Consider the following 19,589-nt stretch of genomic DNA (forward strand, 5'->3'; position numbering starts at 1 on the left):
GTTTTAGTCAGTCTCTCCCTTTAGTTCTGTTAGTAGTTTTTTTTTATGTATTTTGGTGCTTTCTGATTGAGTGCATATATATTGAGAAGTATTATATATTGATATAATATCCTCTTGATCATTATATAATGTTCATTTTGTCTCTTCATACCTTTTTTATCTTGAAATCTATTTTGTCAGATATAAGTATAGCTATACCTGCTTTTCTTTGGATGCTATTTGTTTAGAGAATCATTTTCTTTTTCTTTTTTCTTTTCATACTCAGCCAGGGATATGTTTAGAGTGAGGAAGGGGGGAAGAGAAAGCGAGAGGGAGAGAGCAAGGCAAACATCAATGTGAGAGAGAAATATCAATCAGTTGCCTCCCATACATGCTCCAACCAGGTATTGAACCTGAAACCTAGGTATGTGCCCTGACAGGGAATCGAACCCACAACCTTTTGGTATACAAGATGATGCTCCAACCAATTGAGCCACTAGCCAGGGCTGGAGAATCATTTTCCACCCTTTCACTTCGAGTCTATATTTGTTTTGCAGCTAAGATGTGTGTCCTGAAGGCAGCATATGGTTGGGTTTTGTTTTTTGACCCATTCTGCTACACTGTGCTATTTTATTGGTGAGTTCAGTCCATTTGCATTTAAGGTAATTATTGATGTATGAGGGTATCCTATAGCCACTTTATCTTTGCTTTCTTATAGCTCTGTGTCTCCTTGGTTTCTTTTTCCTTGTGTTTCTGTCTGTTCTTTTAATTTCATATGTCCTATAATTTTTTTCCTCTGTTTCCCCCTTTTTTTAAGTGATGTTTCTCAGTTTGGGATTTATTCATGTGGTTACCAAAGGATTATATAAAAGATTCATGCATACAGTAGTCCTTTTTCTTCTGAATGCATCTTATCTCTATTCCCTTTTGCAATTCAGACCTTTATCCCAGCCTCTTTTATGTATTTGTTGTCACAGGTTATCCTTATTCATTTCTGAATTGAACTACCTATTGTCTTTTTTATTTCTCTTTTTAAATGCTTTACCTCCTTTAAGCTTTATGTGATACTTAAGTGTATATAGTACCTAATTCTGAAAAATGATTGTAATATCCTGCTTCTGTCTATCTGTTAGTAATCTTACTTATAGTTTTGTATGTTGTTGTTCTTTGTTTCAGGTAAAATAACCCCCTTGAGTATTTACTGTAATGGAGGTCTTCTGGTGGTAAATTCTCTCAGCTTCTGTATACTTGAAAAAGTCTATTTCTCCCTCATAGATGAAGGATAACTTTGCTGGATATATTATTTTTGGCTGGTAATTTCTTTCAGTAATTGATTATTTTATCCCACTCTCTTCTAACTTGTAGGGTTTCTGCTGAGAAGTCCAATAATAATCTAATGGGATTTCCTTTATAGATTACTGTCTTCCTTTCCCTAGATGCTTTAAGGATTCTTTCTTTCTCATTAATTTCTAATATGCCTTAGAGAAGGCCTTTTTGGATTGAGATAATTAAGTGTTCTGTTTACTTCTTAGGTGCAAGGATTTAGCTTTTTTCATAGGTCTGAGAAGAAGTACTCCACAGCTCTTTGTTTGATTCAGCTCTCTGTTCCCATCTCCTTCAGCTATACCTATTATTCTTTTACTAGAGGCCTGGTGCACGAAATGCATACACTGAGGGGGGATCCCTCAGCCCAGCCTGCGCCCTCTCACAGTCCAAAACCCCTTGGGGGATGTCCACCTGCTGGCTTAGGTGATCCCGGGGAGCCTAAGCCAGCAGGCGGACATCCCTCTTGCAGTCCAGGATCCCTTGCTCCTTACTGCCTGCCTGCTTGCTGCTCCTTAATGCTTGGCTGTTTTTTAGCACTGCCGTGGAGGCAGGAGAGGCTCCCACCACCGCCACTGCACTCGCCAGCCATGAGCCTGGCTTCTGGCTAAGTGGCATTACCCCTGTGGGAGTGCACTGACCACCAGGGGGCAGCTCCTGCATTGAGCATCTGCCCTCTAGTGGTCAGTGCACATCATAGCGACCAGTTGTTCCACTGATCAGTCGATTTGCATATTAGGGTATTTTTACATAGGATTACTCTTTTTGATGGAGTCAGTTCTCGTAGAGTTTTGGGTTTTGGTGTATTTTTTTAAGTTTCAATCCTTCTAGTAAAGTACTTGTTTTGTTAGTTGATTTTATTTGTGACTTCATTAAACTGCCTGCCTGTGTTTTCTTGTATTTCACTGAGTTTTTTTCAGAACTGCAAACTTGAATTCTCTGTCATTTGAATCACATATTCCCATTTCTGGATATTTTTCATTTTCTTTCTGAGCTGCCTCATTACTTTGGTTATTCATGCTATTTGATGGTTTCCTTCTCTGTCTAGGCTTCTGTAGTAGGTTGATTAAGAAGCCTTTCTTTTGTTTTCCAGTAGGTGGCACAGAAGCACAAATGTTTTAGTTGCTCTTACACTTCTCTGGCTTTTTAGGTCACTGTGGGCAATGAAGATGTCCTCTGTTCCCTGGGGGCAGGTGAAGGTAGGTATCCCCTCTGTGACCAGGCCTCCTTGGTCTCAGGGCACCAACCTGGCAGGGAATGTGGTAGGCATTGGGGTTCCAAATCTGTGAAGTCCCAGCAATGTACACTGCAACCAGAGGCTGCCAGCAGTGCAGCTGTGATAGGAGGAGGGCAGGATTAGAGGGGATGGGCTGGGCTGGTGCCTTTGTGGTTTTGTTCTTGCAGTAATGGCAACTGGTAGACCTCAGTGGCGTAATGTCTGTATCTCTACCCATCCCTGGGATTATCCCAGTGTGCACATTTAGATGTTTCAATGCACAGATCTCTCAGAAGTATACAGGGAGTAATTTGTTGAATTATAGTTGTTCAAATTGTTGTAACTTCTGGGGGAGAGACCAAGGGGACTTTGCATGCTACCATCCCTCTGATATTGTCCCTACTGTGCCTAATATATAAGTTAAACTGTATCATAGGTATGTATGTGTAAGAAAAAAACATAGTAATACTTAGGGTTTGGTATTATCTGAGAGTTCAAGCATCTCCTGGGAGTTTTGGACCATATTCTCCTGGGAAAGAGGAAGATTACTTTTTTTTTTGTACCATTATATTACATTATTGCTTTGTTATTAATACTTTAAACAGATTCACTGGTTTGTGGCATTATTTTCCCCAAAAGCCAATTCTTAAAAAACTTACAGATTTTATGCATTTTTAAGAGATCTCATAAACAACATGCTAATATAAATGGCAGAACTTTTATGATAAAAGTATTATTTAGTAAACATCTTAAAATATACTCAGACTTAGTGCAATATTGTGAATTTTTATTAGTGTTTATTTTTCTTGAATAATTTCTTTGCCTCTGTTTTCTACCAGGTCCTTTATCAGTCTCCTGTTAATTTGATGAGCTCTTTCTATGTCATGAGTATTAACTCTCTCTGTTGCATGCAGTTTCTTCTGGTCTTTTGGTTGATTTTAGCTTTGTCTATGCAAGTTTCACAGCATAGAGATATTTTCATGTTTATAGCTGAAACTCTGACTTCTTTCCTTCTTATCTCCTAAGTTTTCTTTTGGATTCTCCACTCCAAATTTTTTGAAAATATTTTTTAAATTTATATTTCTATCAAAATAATATATGCATTAGTTTGAAGCTTATGAAATTGCTGTTTTCTGTGTCAAAAAACAATAGAATATAGCAGTTTCATGTGACTTTTTAATGCATTGTTTAAAAATTCAAATCATATTAATTGCAATTCTTAAAACCCAGACAGCTGTCTCTGTCCGTCTTCTCTCTAATCCTATACTCTCCCATAAGAGAAAACCACTTTAGCTCTGGTTCACAGTTTTTTCTGGCATATACAGAATATAAGTTTCTTACAATGCTATTTCTAGATTTTTTCCCTAATATTTATTGATTGCCTTGTATGTTCTTGGCTGTTCTAGGCCATTGGACTTCAAAGAGATCAAAACAAACCCCTTGCATAGAGCTTCCATATTAGGGGTAGGGATGGAGACAGACAACTAAATAAATTATTTAATATGTTTATGTGATAATAAGTTATATGAAGAAAAGTAGAGCAGAAATGGAGTGATGGGGGAGATGCAGAGATGGAGTTTCAAATTTCAGTGGGGGGTTAAGGAAGACCTCCCTCAGAAGATCATGTTTGTGCAAAAACCTGAAGGGAGTCCTGTGGAGAATGAATGTGCCAAGGAGTGCAAAGGCCCTGAGACAGGGCCCCGATGTGTCTGAGGTCCATTGTGGCCAGGGCAGAGTGAACAAGGGAGGAATTGATAGGCTGGCAAAGTAGCAGAATGGTTGTGGAGGGTAAGGGAGGCAGATGGGGGGTTCTTTGGCCCTTCTGTGTGAGATGGGGAATCATGGAAGGATTCTGAACAGAGATATGACATGAGACATATATTTAAGGATCACTCTGGCTGATCAGTTGAGGATGGACGGTAAGGAGCAAGGGCAGAAGCAGGGATCCATGTGGTAATCCAGGCAAGAAATGATTGTGGTTTGAACCAAGATATTATCAGTGGAGGCAGTGAGAAGAAGTTGTGATTCTAGATATGTTTTGAAGGTTGAATTGACAGGATTTTCTGACAAATTGGAGGATGAAGGATGAGTGTATGGTTTTTGGACTTAGTAATTCAGGGATGGAGTTATTTACTGAGAAGGGAAAGACTGCGGAGGAAAGTGCTGGGAGGGAGATCAAGTATTCCATTTGGAATATATTGAGTTTAAAATATCCAAAGAGAGATGTTAAACAGGCAGTTGGGTAGGCGGCTTTGAATTCAGGCTATTGATTTGGAAATTGCTAAAGTCAGATCATATTTAACTCCTTGAAGCTGGATGAGATCACCAGGGTATTAGTGTAGCAATAGGCAAAAAATACAGTGAAGTAGAAGGAAAACTAGGAGTATGATTTTTAGGAGTAAAGTTTCAAGGTGGAAGGAGTGATCAACTCTGACAAATGCTGCTGGAGGTCAAATAAAATGAGCAAAGAGAACTGACCTTTGATTTAGCAATGAGGAAGTTATCAGCAACCTTGATGAACAGTATTGGTTTTGTCAAGTGGGTTGAAAAGCACTTGACAAAAAAAATCCTTTGTGACACAAACAAGCTGAGAATAGAAGGGAATTTCTTCAACCTAATAAAGGCCATCTACTAAAGCCCTACAGCTGACAGCATACTTACTGGTGAAAGACTGAATGCTTTCCTTCTGAGATCAGAAAATAGAGTTATACATTTTTGCCACTTAATTTAATGTGGTACTTAATTTAATGTAGGTGCTAGCCAGAGCAATTAGGCAAGGGAAAGAAAGAAAAGGCCTCTAGTTTGGAAAGGAAATAGTAAAACTATCTATTTGAAAATTATTTCATCTTCTATCTCCAGGGGTCCTCAAACTACGGCCCGCAGGCCATATGCAAATATAAATACTGTATTTGTTCCCGTTTTGTTTTTTTACTTCAAAATAAGATATGTGCAGTGTGCATAGGAATTTGTTCATACTTATTTTTTAAACTATAGTCCGTCCCTCCAACGGTCTGAGGGACAGTGAACTGGCCCCTGTTTAAAAAGTTTGAGGACCCCTGATAGACGATCCTTCTTCTGCCTCAATTGAAATTATCATATGGATTCTCTTCTTCATTCTGCTAATGTGCTGTATAACACTGACTTATTTTTATATGTTGCCCCAACCTTGCATTCTTAGGATAAATCCCACTTGCTCATAGTATCTAATCCTTTGTGTATGTTGCTGAATTTGGTTTGCTAATATTTTGAGGATTTAGGATATTGGACTATAGGTTTTCTTCTTGTGATACCTTTGACTGATTTTGGTATCCGGATAATACTGGTCTCATGCACTGAGTTGGGAACTGTTCCTATTTTTTATTTTAAGCATTTGTAAAGTAATTATGCTGATTATTAAATGTTTGATAAAATTCACTCGTGAAGCCATCTGGTCCTGGTCTTTTCTTTGTGGAAATGTTTTTGATTACCAATTCAATCGCTTTTCTTGTTACTGGTCTATTCAGACTTTGTATTTCTTTTTTCGGTTTCAGTAGTAAATCTCTAGTAATGTGTCCATTTCATGTAGATTATCTAATTTGTTGGCATACAGTTGTCCATAGTATTTCCTTCTAATCGTTTCATTTCGTTTGGTAGCAGTATCTTCTCTTTTATTCCTAGTTTTAGTAATTTGGGTCTTCTCTTTTTTTACATTGGTCTCTGAGGGAAAAGGCTTGTCAAATTTGTTGATCCTTTTGACAACAAAAATTTGGTTTTATTGATTTTTCTCTATTCTAATGTTACTAAAATGTTACAGTTGGTTTCTATACTAATGAGGAAATGTCAGTTTATTGTAAAATTTTAACATTATGTCCTGATCTTCTGTATTACTCAGAAAATAGAATGTGTGTATGTGTGATATAGATATACTATATGTAGTATATATCTCATATAGGTATAGATATGGTCTATATTTGTTATATATATGGAGAGATATATTTAAAAATTGGCTCACATGATTGTGGAGTAAGTCAAAATACGCAGCATAGGCTATCTGGAGGCTGGGGACCTGGACAGAGCCATCGGCTGGCAGAATTCCTTCTTGCTCAGGGGTGGTTAATCTTTTTTCAGCTGATTGGATGAGGCCCACCTACTTTATGGAGGGTAACCTGCTTTATTCACTGTCTGCTAATCTAAATGTTAATCTCATTCAATAAACAAACACCTTCACAGAATCATGTAGAGTAATGGTTGACCAGATGTCTGAGCACTGTAGCCCAGCCAAATTGATACATACGTCTCCTTCTCTTCTTTAAGTAGATCTGTGGTAATTATTGCATTGAGGGGAAAAATTCCCTTTGGAGATTTGATATGTCTTCTACATCAAGTGTTTCTCTCACTAAAAGAAGTAATTTAAACAATACACACGAACAAAATGGAATGGATTTGTAACATATTCGTCACTGTATGTCATAAAACTGACCATAGTATTCTAGTACACATCAGATCCCAGCAGATACCATGACTTTCATAGATACGTTGTAGTGCCACTGGTTTTAAAGAACTTCCACATACACAGGATGCATCTGTATCCAGTTCTAGGAAAGCTCTGGAAAATGGTCAAGGGATTTCTAGAAGTTTAGCCTCATGAGGGCTTTTTTAAGGATTTTTTAGAATAATTTCTAAGACCCTGGCTTATTTTAGAACTTTACCTTTACCCCTCATCCACCTTCACACCCCGTATCTCCTAAATCCACAGGAGAGGAAAAACAGAAGTGATCTACCTTGCACACAGAATACACTTGAACAAAAAATGGGACCACCCAGGAACTACTTGTAGACCTATGACAACCATCTAAATTAGGCAATAGCCCAGTGAATACATTGATTATTTTCACTTTATTTGAAATGCATAAAAATTAAGCACAAAACAGCATATATAAGTAGTTCTTAACCTGATTGATGACCAGTTACATTTTTTGACAAATACATTCCATTTCAAAATTATCTAAGTGGACTCTTTTAAAAGAAGTAACATTATAATACTCTAAGAATTGAATATCTATTTGTATAATAATTATATCTTAAAACCATATTTAATAAGCTATCTATCACTGTTACGAACGTACACTATGGTATGATTCTTACTAAAGCATAACATACCACATTTCTTAGAGGTCAGTGTATTTATCAATAAAAGATGTTTGGCTATTATTATTTGAGGAAGAAAAAAAGCTTACTGAGTGACCAATATAAATTGTGTGGTGGTTGCATAAAATTTAAAAAAAAACATGAAGGTAAATTAATAGTATGCTATAAACATGAATTATAGATAATTGTACCTTTTAAGGTCGAATTCCTATAAGTCAAGAGCTGCCTATATATAAAGGTTGTCAACCCATTTACTTTATATATTTCAGATATATATTTCATCATAAATATTTCATATATATATATGTATATTTCATTTAGCTTTGGTGGGTAGTGTGGAAGGTAGTGTATTTTGGGGCAGTGGTACATGGTCTGCTTTAAAGATCCTCTCTCTTTTTTCCTAAAGCAGTACAAAATAGGCTATATGAAGAGAAATATTTTTTAACATTGGTAAGAATTACAGACTGTTTTTCCTCTGGTTAATTCATTATAAAAATCTTGTTATAATCAATTCACAAAGCACTGCTTATCATACATCTGTCTTCAAACATAATTTCTTGCAAGTGGTTTCCTGAAAAATCATCAAGTTTTCTCCACTGCTGCCCTTGCTGGAGTACTTCATGCATTCTTTTAAAACAAGATCAGTTTTGGGACTTATGTGAGTTAAGACTGTTCTTTCTATTTAACTGAAGTGTTTACCATAAAGTTAAATAAAAAAACAAAATTGACCATTTACTGTCATTTCTTTTAAATGTTATTATTTTCTCATCTCTACTTCTAATCCTGTTTCTTACTTCTCCTATGTGTAAGCACTACTGATCCTCAACAAGTTACATTGCCTATTTTTTAAAATCTTATAAAAATTCCTGTTTTCACCAATACTCATCCATTTTTTTAAAGAAAGTCATGTATGTAAATAAAGCTAAATATACTGCCTCAATGCTTCAATAAATAAAATTTATATAAAAAGAACATTTAGAAGCATTCTGTCAAAATGGTACAGGTTCTTTCTTGAACAAGAAAGAACTCTGCATCTCTCAACATGTCTGGAATTCTACTTGGAAATATTTTTTTTGACAGAAATAAACCATTCCTGCTTGGAGAATTTTAGGTTGCATAGGCTCAACTTAAAAAAAAAATGATATTAAAATTTCAAATCCAATTTTCCCTTTTTTTCAGAACTACATTTTTATATTCAAGTTTATGTGTGCATACTGTATTTTTTGCTAATTTTGAAAGCGTGTACATAAGAACTCATTTCTTTATTAGCTGCATGGCAGAAAATTAAATTCTCATATGGTTTCTTCTTTTTTATGGTAATGTTGTGCTATGTTTTAAAAATAAATTGTCAGTAGTATCAGGAAAACCTTTTAAGACACAAGAAAATTTTTTCCCCTTGGAAATTGCAAGTTGATATCTTATATTAGCTTCCATGATTTCATTAGGTACTTTGAATTTCTATTCTTAGCTTGAGATGAGTTGAAAGATTCAAGGGTATTTATGGCACTTCAACATTTAAGTTTTAATGAGAGCAACTTTGAACCTGTAACATTCCAGAGAGGAATTTTCTGTTAGTTTGTTCAAAAGCCTTTTTCTCTTCATATACAAGACTAGCATCTGTGTGGTTGGTAAATGTAATCCATGATAACATTGTGATTCTCTAGTGATTTTTTTCTTTTCTCCTGACACTGTTTTATAAGATGAATATAGAAGCTGCCTCTCCCAGCTTCTTCAGATCTCAGTAACTTTTATAGTTTTGCATTGGCATTTCTTTTCAGCTAAACCTTCTCCCAAGATTTTTACTTATTTGTTGCTTTAAGATGTTCTTAATTATCCTCCATTGTCTTTCAGATAACTTTATGATTGGCATACTATAGGAACATCATTTCAATAATAATTTGTCCTGGGATCATGTGACATAGTTTTCACATGTCTGTCACGATTTATATCATTCTAATAACATTGACATTATATTAAAATGTTGATTTTAATGGAAATTCTCAATGTTTTGTTGTCAGGAGACTAACTGTATAATAGTTTTTAGCTGCTTAGTTTTTATTAATGTCTACATGTTTGTGTTTTTTAAATCATCTTTAAAAGGTTATTTATATTAAAATTTTCTCTTCCTTGTAATTAAGGAACCGATTGAACTAATAAAACATTTGCTTGGTCAAATTAATCCAATGTTTAAAGATGCAAAAAATTTTTTTTTATACAGTATTTTTGGTAGTTTTCATAATTTAAAAAAGAATCTATACTTTAGCATATTAAGGCAAAAAAAAAGAATTAAAATATTTATTTTTATCTCCTTTTAAGAAAGTAAATAGTTTTCTTAAGTATGTTTGCATCAAATAAGTGTATTTTTTTTAATTGGGAAAACTTTAGAATGGATCCTTCTATAAGTCTTTCATTTTTGAAGTGCTTATGATCAATATTGTTTTGTTATGATTCAAACAGGTTTTACTGAGATTCTTATTTTCCCACTTTACAAACATCTAAAATATTTACTTATTTTAAAGCCTATTATTTATGAAAACATTGAGAATGCATAATATTTGATATTATTAGACCAGTTTGGTTACATAAAGGAAAGATTGGTTACACAGCCAAAGATTGAAACCGCCCCATTGGAGCTGGTTACATAATAGTATTTTTTTCTTTGAATTAACAGAAAAGCATGTATCACTTCACTCTCGTTTACATGTATGTTTTTGAGGTTGTTCATGTTGGTAGTGAGTTACCTTGACTCTGTCGGAGAGCCTTTTGTGTTAATGTACATGTTTGTTCAAAATGATCATGTGTTTTTAATAAAATACCATCCTAAATGTCAAAATTTTATTAGTAACATCATTAAAATTATCAATATTTACATTATAAATTTACACTGAAGTTACTTATGGGAACCAAAGAATATGATACTGATTTGTGAATTTTAAAAATATTTTACACCCATTTTAATAATTTGGTTGTACATTTTCAGGACCCTGACTGCTTTTTTTTTATCTTCACTTTTTAGGTGAAATTGCTGATTCTTTATCTTCCTTGACTTTTGATATTTAGTTTTTATACTATAGTCTCATTTTTTAAAAAACTGTTTTCCATTATTTTTACTTTCATTGATTTCTAAATATTTTAATTTATTAGTTAGTTCTAACTATTGTGAATATAAAAACTTGTTCTGTTACCGTAGTCATTTTATAAAAGACTAAGAACCTGCCTCTGAGACACGGTCAAAAAGTATTTTGTGTTATATGATTGATATAACCACATAAATACCTCTGCCAATACTGGAGTTCATTTGGTTGTTCAAATATTATGAACAATGTTTTGTAGGTTTTTTTCAAATTATAGAATTATGTAACATTATAGAAAGTTTTGAAAAATAGAACAAAATAATTGCCCACAGCTCTCTCTCTAACACAATTATTGTCTCTTTTTATACATTTTCTCTTATATCTATGCCAATTTTTATATTAATAATAAGGTAAAACTATTGTATTCTGTCCCTATTTTCCATTCCCTATAGCAAATGCGTTTCTATGGCACTGTATAATTTTATAATTATAATTGTAATGGTTCAACTGAATTTCTTTGAAAGGGTGTTTTGTAATTTAATATTTTCCATAGTTCTGTATATTTTGGATGTTTCTAGTTTTTTATTGTTAAAAAGCACTAGCATTATAATTTTGACAGGTAATAACAATTATCTACCATGTGAAACTTATTTTAATAACAAATGATTCTTAAATTACATATGTAAGCATTAAACTTAATGCTCTTTTGATGAATGGTGTTATATAAATAAAGTGTAGTGAAGTTGCTTTGAAAATTACCAAACTATCCTACCACAGCCTGAGTTTGTTTACTTAGTTACTTATTTATTTTTACTTAAGAGAAATGTCAAAGACAGGTTAAGAGTACTAGTATTTACCAAAAAGTCTTAGTTCCTAGCCATGGGCCTATATTGTGAAACCCTTTAAACTATAAGTATTTGTGAATAATTTTTTTTTTTTTTTTTTTTTTTTTTTTTTTTTGTGAATAATTTTTATGTCCTGTGCTGTATGAGGAGTTATGTGAGGGCAGTGACAGTGTTTTATATAGTTTAGACATCATCTTGAATACAGAGGCATATTTAAAAATTATTTAATTCTATTTGGAAATATCTTCTAACAGAAAAAGAACTTATATTTTTTAATCCCTTAATTAAACTGCTATTCTTCTTTGATAATTTTTCCTAGTAGATTTTTTCATAAAGTAACAGAGGGCTCATCATTATTTTTTTATTATATATCCATGTATGTAGAGTGACATTTAAAACTTTCTTCTTGACTTTCTTTCATCATTTTTTTATTATTATTACTATCATGGTAAAATAAGAGCTGCTTAAACCCATGGGTTGTTATATGTCCTTCATTGGGTTGCTGTGAAAATTAAATGAACTAATCCACATAATGTACTGCAAGTGGTGCCCATCATCTAGTAAGTTCTCCATAAGCATCAGCTATCACCACTACGACTTCTTGTGATTTAGTATTGTTATTATTAATAAGAAAATTATCTGAACTCGGACCAAGAATCACGTTTTTGTCACATAATAAATAATAAATCACCTGGTACTCCAGGACAAAGTATGTATCAATATAAAGTAGTAAAAGGATTGTTCAGTAAGTGTTTCTGGGAGCATTGGTTAATTTTTTAGAAAAATATAAAGTTACAGCCTCACCTTACAAGCTTGCTCTCATGATTATAGGTGAATAATTCCAGATGGGATTTAAAAAAAATTAAATGTAAAGCCATGAAATTCATATTTTTGAACTTTAGAAAGTATAGGTGGATATTTATCAGACCTAAGGATAGGAAAGTCAAAAACAGTGTAAGAAATCTCAAACGAAAGTAATTCACAGATTCAAGTAGGTAAACATTTAACATTTCATTAAAAAGAAAAGTTGAAAATCTTAAAGTCTTTGCAACAAATGGGGATGAGGACTATGCCCTGAAAAGATACATGTGTGTATGCATTATTATGAACACCCTAATCAAAAAGTGGTCAAAATGTATCAAACATCAATTTACAGAAGAAATAATGTAAATGGTTAGTAAACATGAAAAAAAAGACGTCTAACTCCACTAAAAGTGAAAATGAAATGCCGTACAATTTTTCACTTTTCAATTATTAATGGCTTTAGAGTGATTAGAAGTCATTTTATAAGAGAACAGTAATCTGGGCAGCCGTACTTACTGCTGGTTGAAATATACACTGTTATTAACTGGTCTGAGTGACAAGCATTTGTACAAGATCTGTCTAGCTTTGCAACTTGTCCTAATGAAATCATCAGTGAAATGGACAAAAGGGAATGTCCATGGATGTCTATTGCAGTCTTACTGAAATAATGAGCAGATAACAAACAACTTAAATGTCACATTTTATAGTAAAAAATATGTTTAAACAAAGCTATACAATTAAATGATGTGTTAACATATCGTAAATGATCTCCACTGGAAAATATTAGATAAGTGTCTCCTTATGATTAGGGGCTGCCCTGCACCTGCGGTCTTACTCTAACTCTGAAGTCACTTTCCTATTGTAATAACGTGAAATTGCCGCTCCTTTAAAACACACAAATCTCTAGCAGCTGTGGGTATGTGCCCTGGAAAAAGCCTGACCATAAAAATGCTGAGCCAATTATAAATTACAAAAATGTGAAAAATAAGGAAAAGTACATTTTGTGTAACACCATTCCCTTACTCCAAATTCCTTGTTATATTCTTTTTACCATCCTTCTTTTTTAAAAGCCAGTTCTTGCTAAGACTTGGGCACTGGAAATGAACTGGAGTTAAACAGGTCCTAGGTTATTTATAAACATTTACTTGAAAGAACCCTCTGCTTACTTTCAGCTTAAGTACACTCTTTTAAATGTCCCTTTTAATGAGAACCACATAAGATCTGAAGGCAAGAGTCCTGGCCAGTGTACTCGGTGGTTAGAATGTCAGCTGGCCCTGGTATGGGTGCATGCAGGAGGCAACCAGTCGGATGTGTTTCTCTCATATCAATCTTTCTCTCCCTGCCTCTCCCCCTCGCTCCATCCCTCCCACTCTCTCTAAAACACAATGGAAAATATATCCTTGGATGAGGATTAACAACAAAAAGATCTGAAGGCAAGAAATATTAACCCCCTTTCCTGTCATAGAATTCACTTTCTCTAAGCTTAGACTTAACCAAGGTGTGTGGACACATCACTCATCATGTTACTGAAGTTTGAAAGTTACAATCTGTACCGCCTTGAACGGCATGTCAGATAGATTCTAGGAAAATAAGCTGATCTGGTTTTTGGTTTGAGAAATAATCATAGGCAAGTACTCTGGATTGTATATATTTTGTTATAGCCTCTGTTCTGGCTGTTTTATTGGTGGCTCTGGGTTTGGGATTTTTCTTTGTTGTTGCTGTTTTTTAATCTGTATTTATATATGGACTAGAGGCCCAGTGCACGAATTTGTGCACCTTGAAAGGAACTGTAGGCCACAAGGCTGCGGTGAGCACAGGGGCAGGTCTCAGCCCATCCTTCACGCCCCCACCTGGTCCCTTCCATTGTAGCCCCCAGTCCCCTGTCTGCTGGCAGCCCTGCTCCTTCCATCACCGCTCCCATGTGCTGACGGCGCTGGCCCCACTCGTACCAACTGACGGCGTGGAGCAATTGGGGCTGGCACCGGCAGTGGTGTGAGCAGCAGCTGCCGGCCCTGACCGCTCCTCAGGAGCAAGGGGAGGTGGAGCAGCCCTGAGGGTCGATCAGGGCTGGAAGCCACTGCTCACACCCACTGCTGGCATCGAGCGATCAGGGCCAGTGCTGGGCATCAGCAGCAGGTTTGAGCGGTGGCTCCGGCGCCAGCAGCAGATGCAAGTGGGACTGGTGCCGGCAGCAGGTGTGAGTGCCCAGCAGGACCACAGCGTGTAGGAGGAAAGAATTTTCAGTAACCACCAGAGGCTTGCCCCAATGACAGCAACTGGCACCCGCATTGGTCTGGTATCACCACTCACCTGCTCCACCATCCTGCCGTGGCCGATACCTGCCATGTTCCACACATGACCCCTGGTGGTCAGCGCACGTCATAGTGACTAGTTCAGTTGTTCCGCTGTTCAGTCTATTTGCATATTAGCCTTTTATTATATAAAGGGCTAGTGGCCCGGTGCATAAAATTCATGCATGGGGGCTGGGGGGGTTTCTCAGTCCAGCCTGCACCCTCTCTAATTGGGGACCTCTTGGGGGATGTCCGACCGCCAGTTATCCCCCTCGCAATCTGGGACCACTGGCTTCTAACCGCTCACTTGCCTGCCTGCCTGATCGCCCCTAACTGCCTCTGTCTGCATGCCTGATTGCCCCTAACCCCTCTGCCTGACTGCCTGATCACTCCTAACCTCTCTGCCTGCCTGATCGCCCCTAACTGCCTCTGTTTGCCTGCCTAATCGCCCCTAACAGCCCTCCCCTGCCGGCCTGATCTTGCCCCCAACTGCCTCTTTCTGCCTGATCACCCCTAACTGCCCTCCCCTGCCAGCCTGGTAGCCCCCAACTGCCCTCTCCTGCCGGCCTGATCTCATCCCCAACTGCCTCTGCCTCGGCCCCCACCACTATGGCTTTGTCCGGAAGGAAGTCGGACATCTGGAAGATAGCCAGTCAACCTGGTCTAATTAGCATATTTCCCTTGTATTAGTGTAGATAGATTATATAGGATAGAATTGCTTAAATGGGGGGGGGGGGGGAGAGCAGCCTTTTTCAGCAGGAGGAGATGCTCTTGGCAGACAAAAATACATAATCCCTATATCTGGACTGATAGCCAGCCATATGCACTGTACTATCAAACCCGTCATTAAAAATTGAACCGCTTTTTTACACCTTACACCAAATAGCTGTTGCCCTTAAAACCCCTCCTCAGCCCCCATCTTAGGTTCTGCCTTCACAGTTCACCCAGATTAGGTTCTGATTGGTTGGTTTTAATGCTAGTCAGCATCAAAAGCTCCACCTCCTAGGCAGCCATTGGCTTCTCGCACTTCACTCAGATTTAGTTCTGATTGGTCAGTTTCTATGCCAGTCAGCACCAAAAGTTCCGCCTCCTAGGCAGCCATTGGCTCCTGGCACTTCACCCAGATTTGGTTCTGATTGGTCGGTTTCTATGCCAGTCAGTGTCTCCGGGCCTATTGATGGGCCTGATCAGAGGGGCAGGGCTGATCAGCATCCCCAGCAGATGCCGGAGAGAAAGAGAGGCGTGGCTGCTGGCCAGGCCCAGAGTGAAAGAGAGAGGCAAATGCTAATCAACAGCTTCCATGGAGGCTACGGATCAGACCCTGCTTCTTTCTGCAGGCCTCTCTTTGGGCCTGATCTGCAGCCGCCTCGGCAGTCAGTGCTGGGTCTGGGCACCCGCAGCAGCAGCAGTCAGTGCTGGGTCGCCATGGCAACCCAGCACTGACTTCCAATCAGTTGAGCCTTTGGTCGTTTTGGATGTTAGGACCCTGGCTCTTTATATAGAGATATTTATGTATATATGTATACATGTGTACCCATTCATATGTTTATTTGTATATATATATATTTTGCGATGTAACTATGGAGTACTATATATGAATCAGGAGAATAAAGGATTATGATAAGTAAAAGTGGGAAGAATGCCTTCTAAATTTAAATATGGTAACAGAAATAACATACATCCCTAGAAAGAGTAACTAAAAACATGAATAGTTAAGGTACACTAAATCTTTGTTGTGTTTCTTTAAAATGCCTCACTGCCCTGGCCTGGTGGTCAGTTGGTTGAAGGTCCCATACACCAAGAGCTGGTGGGTTTAATTCCTGGTCAGGGCACCTACCCAAGTTGCAGGCTCCATCCAGGTGCAGGTGATATGGCTGTATGAATATGAGAGGCAACCGATCGATGTTTTTCTCTCATATGGGTCTCTCTCTCTCTTCCTTCTCTCTAAAATGCAATAAAAACATATCCTCAGGTGAGGATTATTAAAAATAAATAAAATACCTCACTTCTTTAATAGGGTACTTTTAATAGTTAACATTTAAATCTGGCTTCAGTTTTAATATTTTGTCTCTTTTGTAACACTAGCCAGTTAAAAACTTACTAATAAGCCCCTTAATTTATTTTTCCCTTTCCTGCTAGACTGTATGTTGTGGGAACACAGGGAGGTATGTTCCTGCCTTTAAGGTACTTTAAATAAGTTGGAGACATAATCAGGCAGTAATTTACAGCTGTAGTGTATAGTGTTTACCACATGCCAGGTACTGGGTCAAATGGTTTATGGCAATTGTTTAATTCTTAACAACACTGTGAGGTAGACACTACTATTTTAAAGTTGAGAAAATGGGCCTAGAGACATTTTTTAAAAGTTGGCAAGTCATACAGCTGGTAAATCAGCAGGGCAGAGCAGGCTTGTCTACCTCTTGTCTTTGCTCAATACCTAGTGATGCTGATGCTGTGATAGAATCCATGTGGTGATCTGATTGCCTTTCCCTTTGTTTTGTAAATGAGCACATTAGGTCAAGGCACCAGCACCAAAGCTCATAACTGTGGGAGATTCACCTGTTTGGTGGTTATCACCACCGAGAAAGTGGATGTGAATGAGGTCAGGACCCTGTCATGGTGTGTGGGCAAGTGCAGTGACAGTAACATATATGCTGGCCAGGGAGCAGGGACATGGCCCAGATGGGCTCCAGGGTTCCTTCCAGTGCTAAGCCTTGTAGTTTGCAATGTTCTGCCCTTTTGTCTGCCTCTTAGAATTTTTTCTTGTGAAAATATCAAATGTGCCCTTTCTTTGTTGAAATTTACATAAGAAAAGGAAACTGGAATGATAGCAGGGTTTTTGTTGTTGCCTTTTTAAGTTTAATTTAGTAAACTTTTACCAAACACCTATTCTGTACCAACCAGATACAGCTAACATCACCAGACCATCCTGTGGAGCACAGTCACCATTTTTGATGTCCAAAGACCCTCACATTAGAAATCTGTTTACTCTTTTCTTTTATCCACTATCCCTTTATTGTTTACAATGAAAGAAACTTTAGTTAATGGTAAAGACCCAGTTAGGTTAACACTGTCATTGAAAATCGGGATTTATCTGTGATTTGTGGATTAGGAAAATTTCAGGTTTTCACGTTTGGGCTTTATTTGCTTTGGATGAGACATTTATGACCTAGTTAGAACTATTCCTGTGCCAAAAGTTGTAGTGGCAAAGAAAACCTTCCCTCCATACAAGGAATAACTGTGAAGGCATTTCTAGTTCTACCGGCTTATCCTATAATTGCCTTTCTAGAGGTAAGAACCGTGGAAACCTGAAATTAGAACACAATGAAATACCAGCATAGAAAAGTCAGAACAACTAATGTGTTATTTCTGTGCTAAATCAGAAACTATCCCATTATACTGGATTCTAATCTTGGCCAGCAGTCACAGGTGACAGAGTTAGGGTGGGATTGGGATGGGATAAGTAATTTCTGCAAATTAGGCAGAGACCATTGCGTGGATACCACTCTGCTAAAGCATTGGAAAAAGCAAGAATCTCGGTTACTTCTGGTGTGGTGTTGCAATGACTCTGAGATATATGTAGGGGTCCCTTTTATGGATTCCTTCCCAATATCCCAGAAAACAGAAAAAATTAATGTGCAGTGTGTCCTCTGATCCTTTACACAGAAGTTTGAATTGTATCTGCATGTGGGATTTTAGAATTCACACATGTTTTCTTCCTCTCAGGACCAGGATGGCACAGTGCCCCTTTTGCTTATCTCAAATCGCATCTTATGTAAAATACCAATGTGTTTTATACCACTTATCCTGTTCACTTTTTTCTCTTTATCTTTGATCAAAGAGTTTTAGAGCAATTATCGTCCTCATTTCAAATCCTTTGTAAATGTTTCTCCTCAAATAATCTGAGTATTTCCTCAAAATCAGAATGAGACTTGGTGGTCCACAGGAATATATTATCAGATTTACTTTTTCATTCTATTCTCAGTATGTTGATTGATTTTTATTAAGCTGAAACTCCCTAGTCATTGATAATTGTTTTTTAATATTGCCTTTATTTGGAATCCTATTAACTTCTTAAATCCAATGCTATAATTATTCTTTTTCTTTATGTTCCCTAAAATTCACAGAGATTAGTTATTATAGTCTTATATTTTGTTATAAAATAGATTTATTTTTAAAGTTTTCTCTGTGTCAAACTCAATCAATATTCTTTTTAAAGAGAATTTTTTTTTTTTTTTTTTTTTGCCAAAACCGGTTTGGCTCAGTGGCTAGAGCGTCGGCCTGCGGACTGAGAGGTCCCAGGTTCGATTCCGGTCAAGGGCATGTACCTGGGTTGCGGGCACATCCCCAGTAGGAGATGTGCAGGAGGCAGCTGATCGATGTTTCTCTCTCATCGATGTTTCTAACTCTCTATCTCTCTCCCTCCCTCTCTGTAAAAGATCAATAAAACATATTTAAAAAAAAAAAAGAATATTTTTTTTTATCTTTTGGCTTGACCAGTGTAGCTCAGTGGTTGAGTGTTAACCTGTGAACCTGGAGATCACAGCTTAATTCCCAGTCAGGGCACAAGCCTGGGTTGCAGCTTGATCCCCAGTGGGGAGCTTGCAGGAGGCAGCCGATCAATGATTCTCTCTCATCATTGATGTTTCTATCTCTCTCTCCCTCTCCCTTCCTCTCTGAAATTAATAAAAATGTATTTTTAAAAAAAAGTCTTTAAAATAGATATATTGTTTTGTACTATAGAGCTGATGCAGAATATACTATATGTTTTGATAAGTAGGTTGTTTTCTCTGTCTTAAAGTCTGGATTTTTGAGAGCGTATAAAGGTTGGTTTGGTTAAGAGTTGATTGCACAGCTTATGAGTTCTTGAATGATGCATATGGTAAATGTCACTATTCTAGAAAAGAAATAAAACCAGAATACTGCAACA

General features: G+C 36.9%; 1 protein-coding gene across 1 annotated transcript in view; it reads left to right on the forward strand.

The window, feature by feature from the left end:
• MPP7 (MAGUK p55 scaffold protein 7) overlaps window positions 1-19,589 on the forward strand; it is a 302,612-nt gene that overhangs the window by 245,943 nt on the left and 37,080 nt on the right. The window lies entirely within an intron of this gene.

Source organism: Myotis nattereri (genome assembly GCF_964212035.1).
Source record: "Myotis nattereri genome assembly, chromosome: 1".
NCBI classification, from domain to species: Eukaryota; Metazoa; Chordata; class Mammalia; order Chiroptera; family Vespertilionidae; genus Myotis; species Myotis nattereri.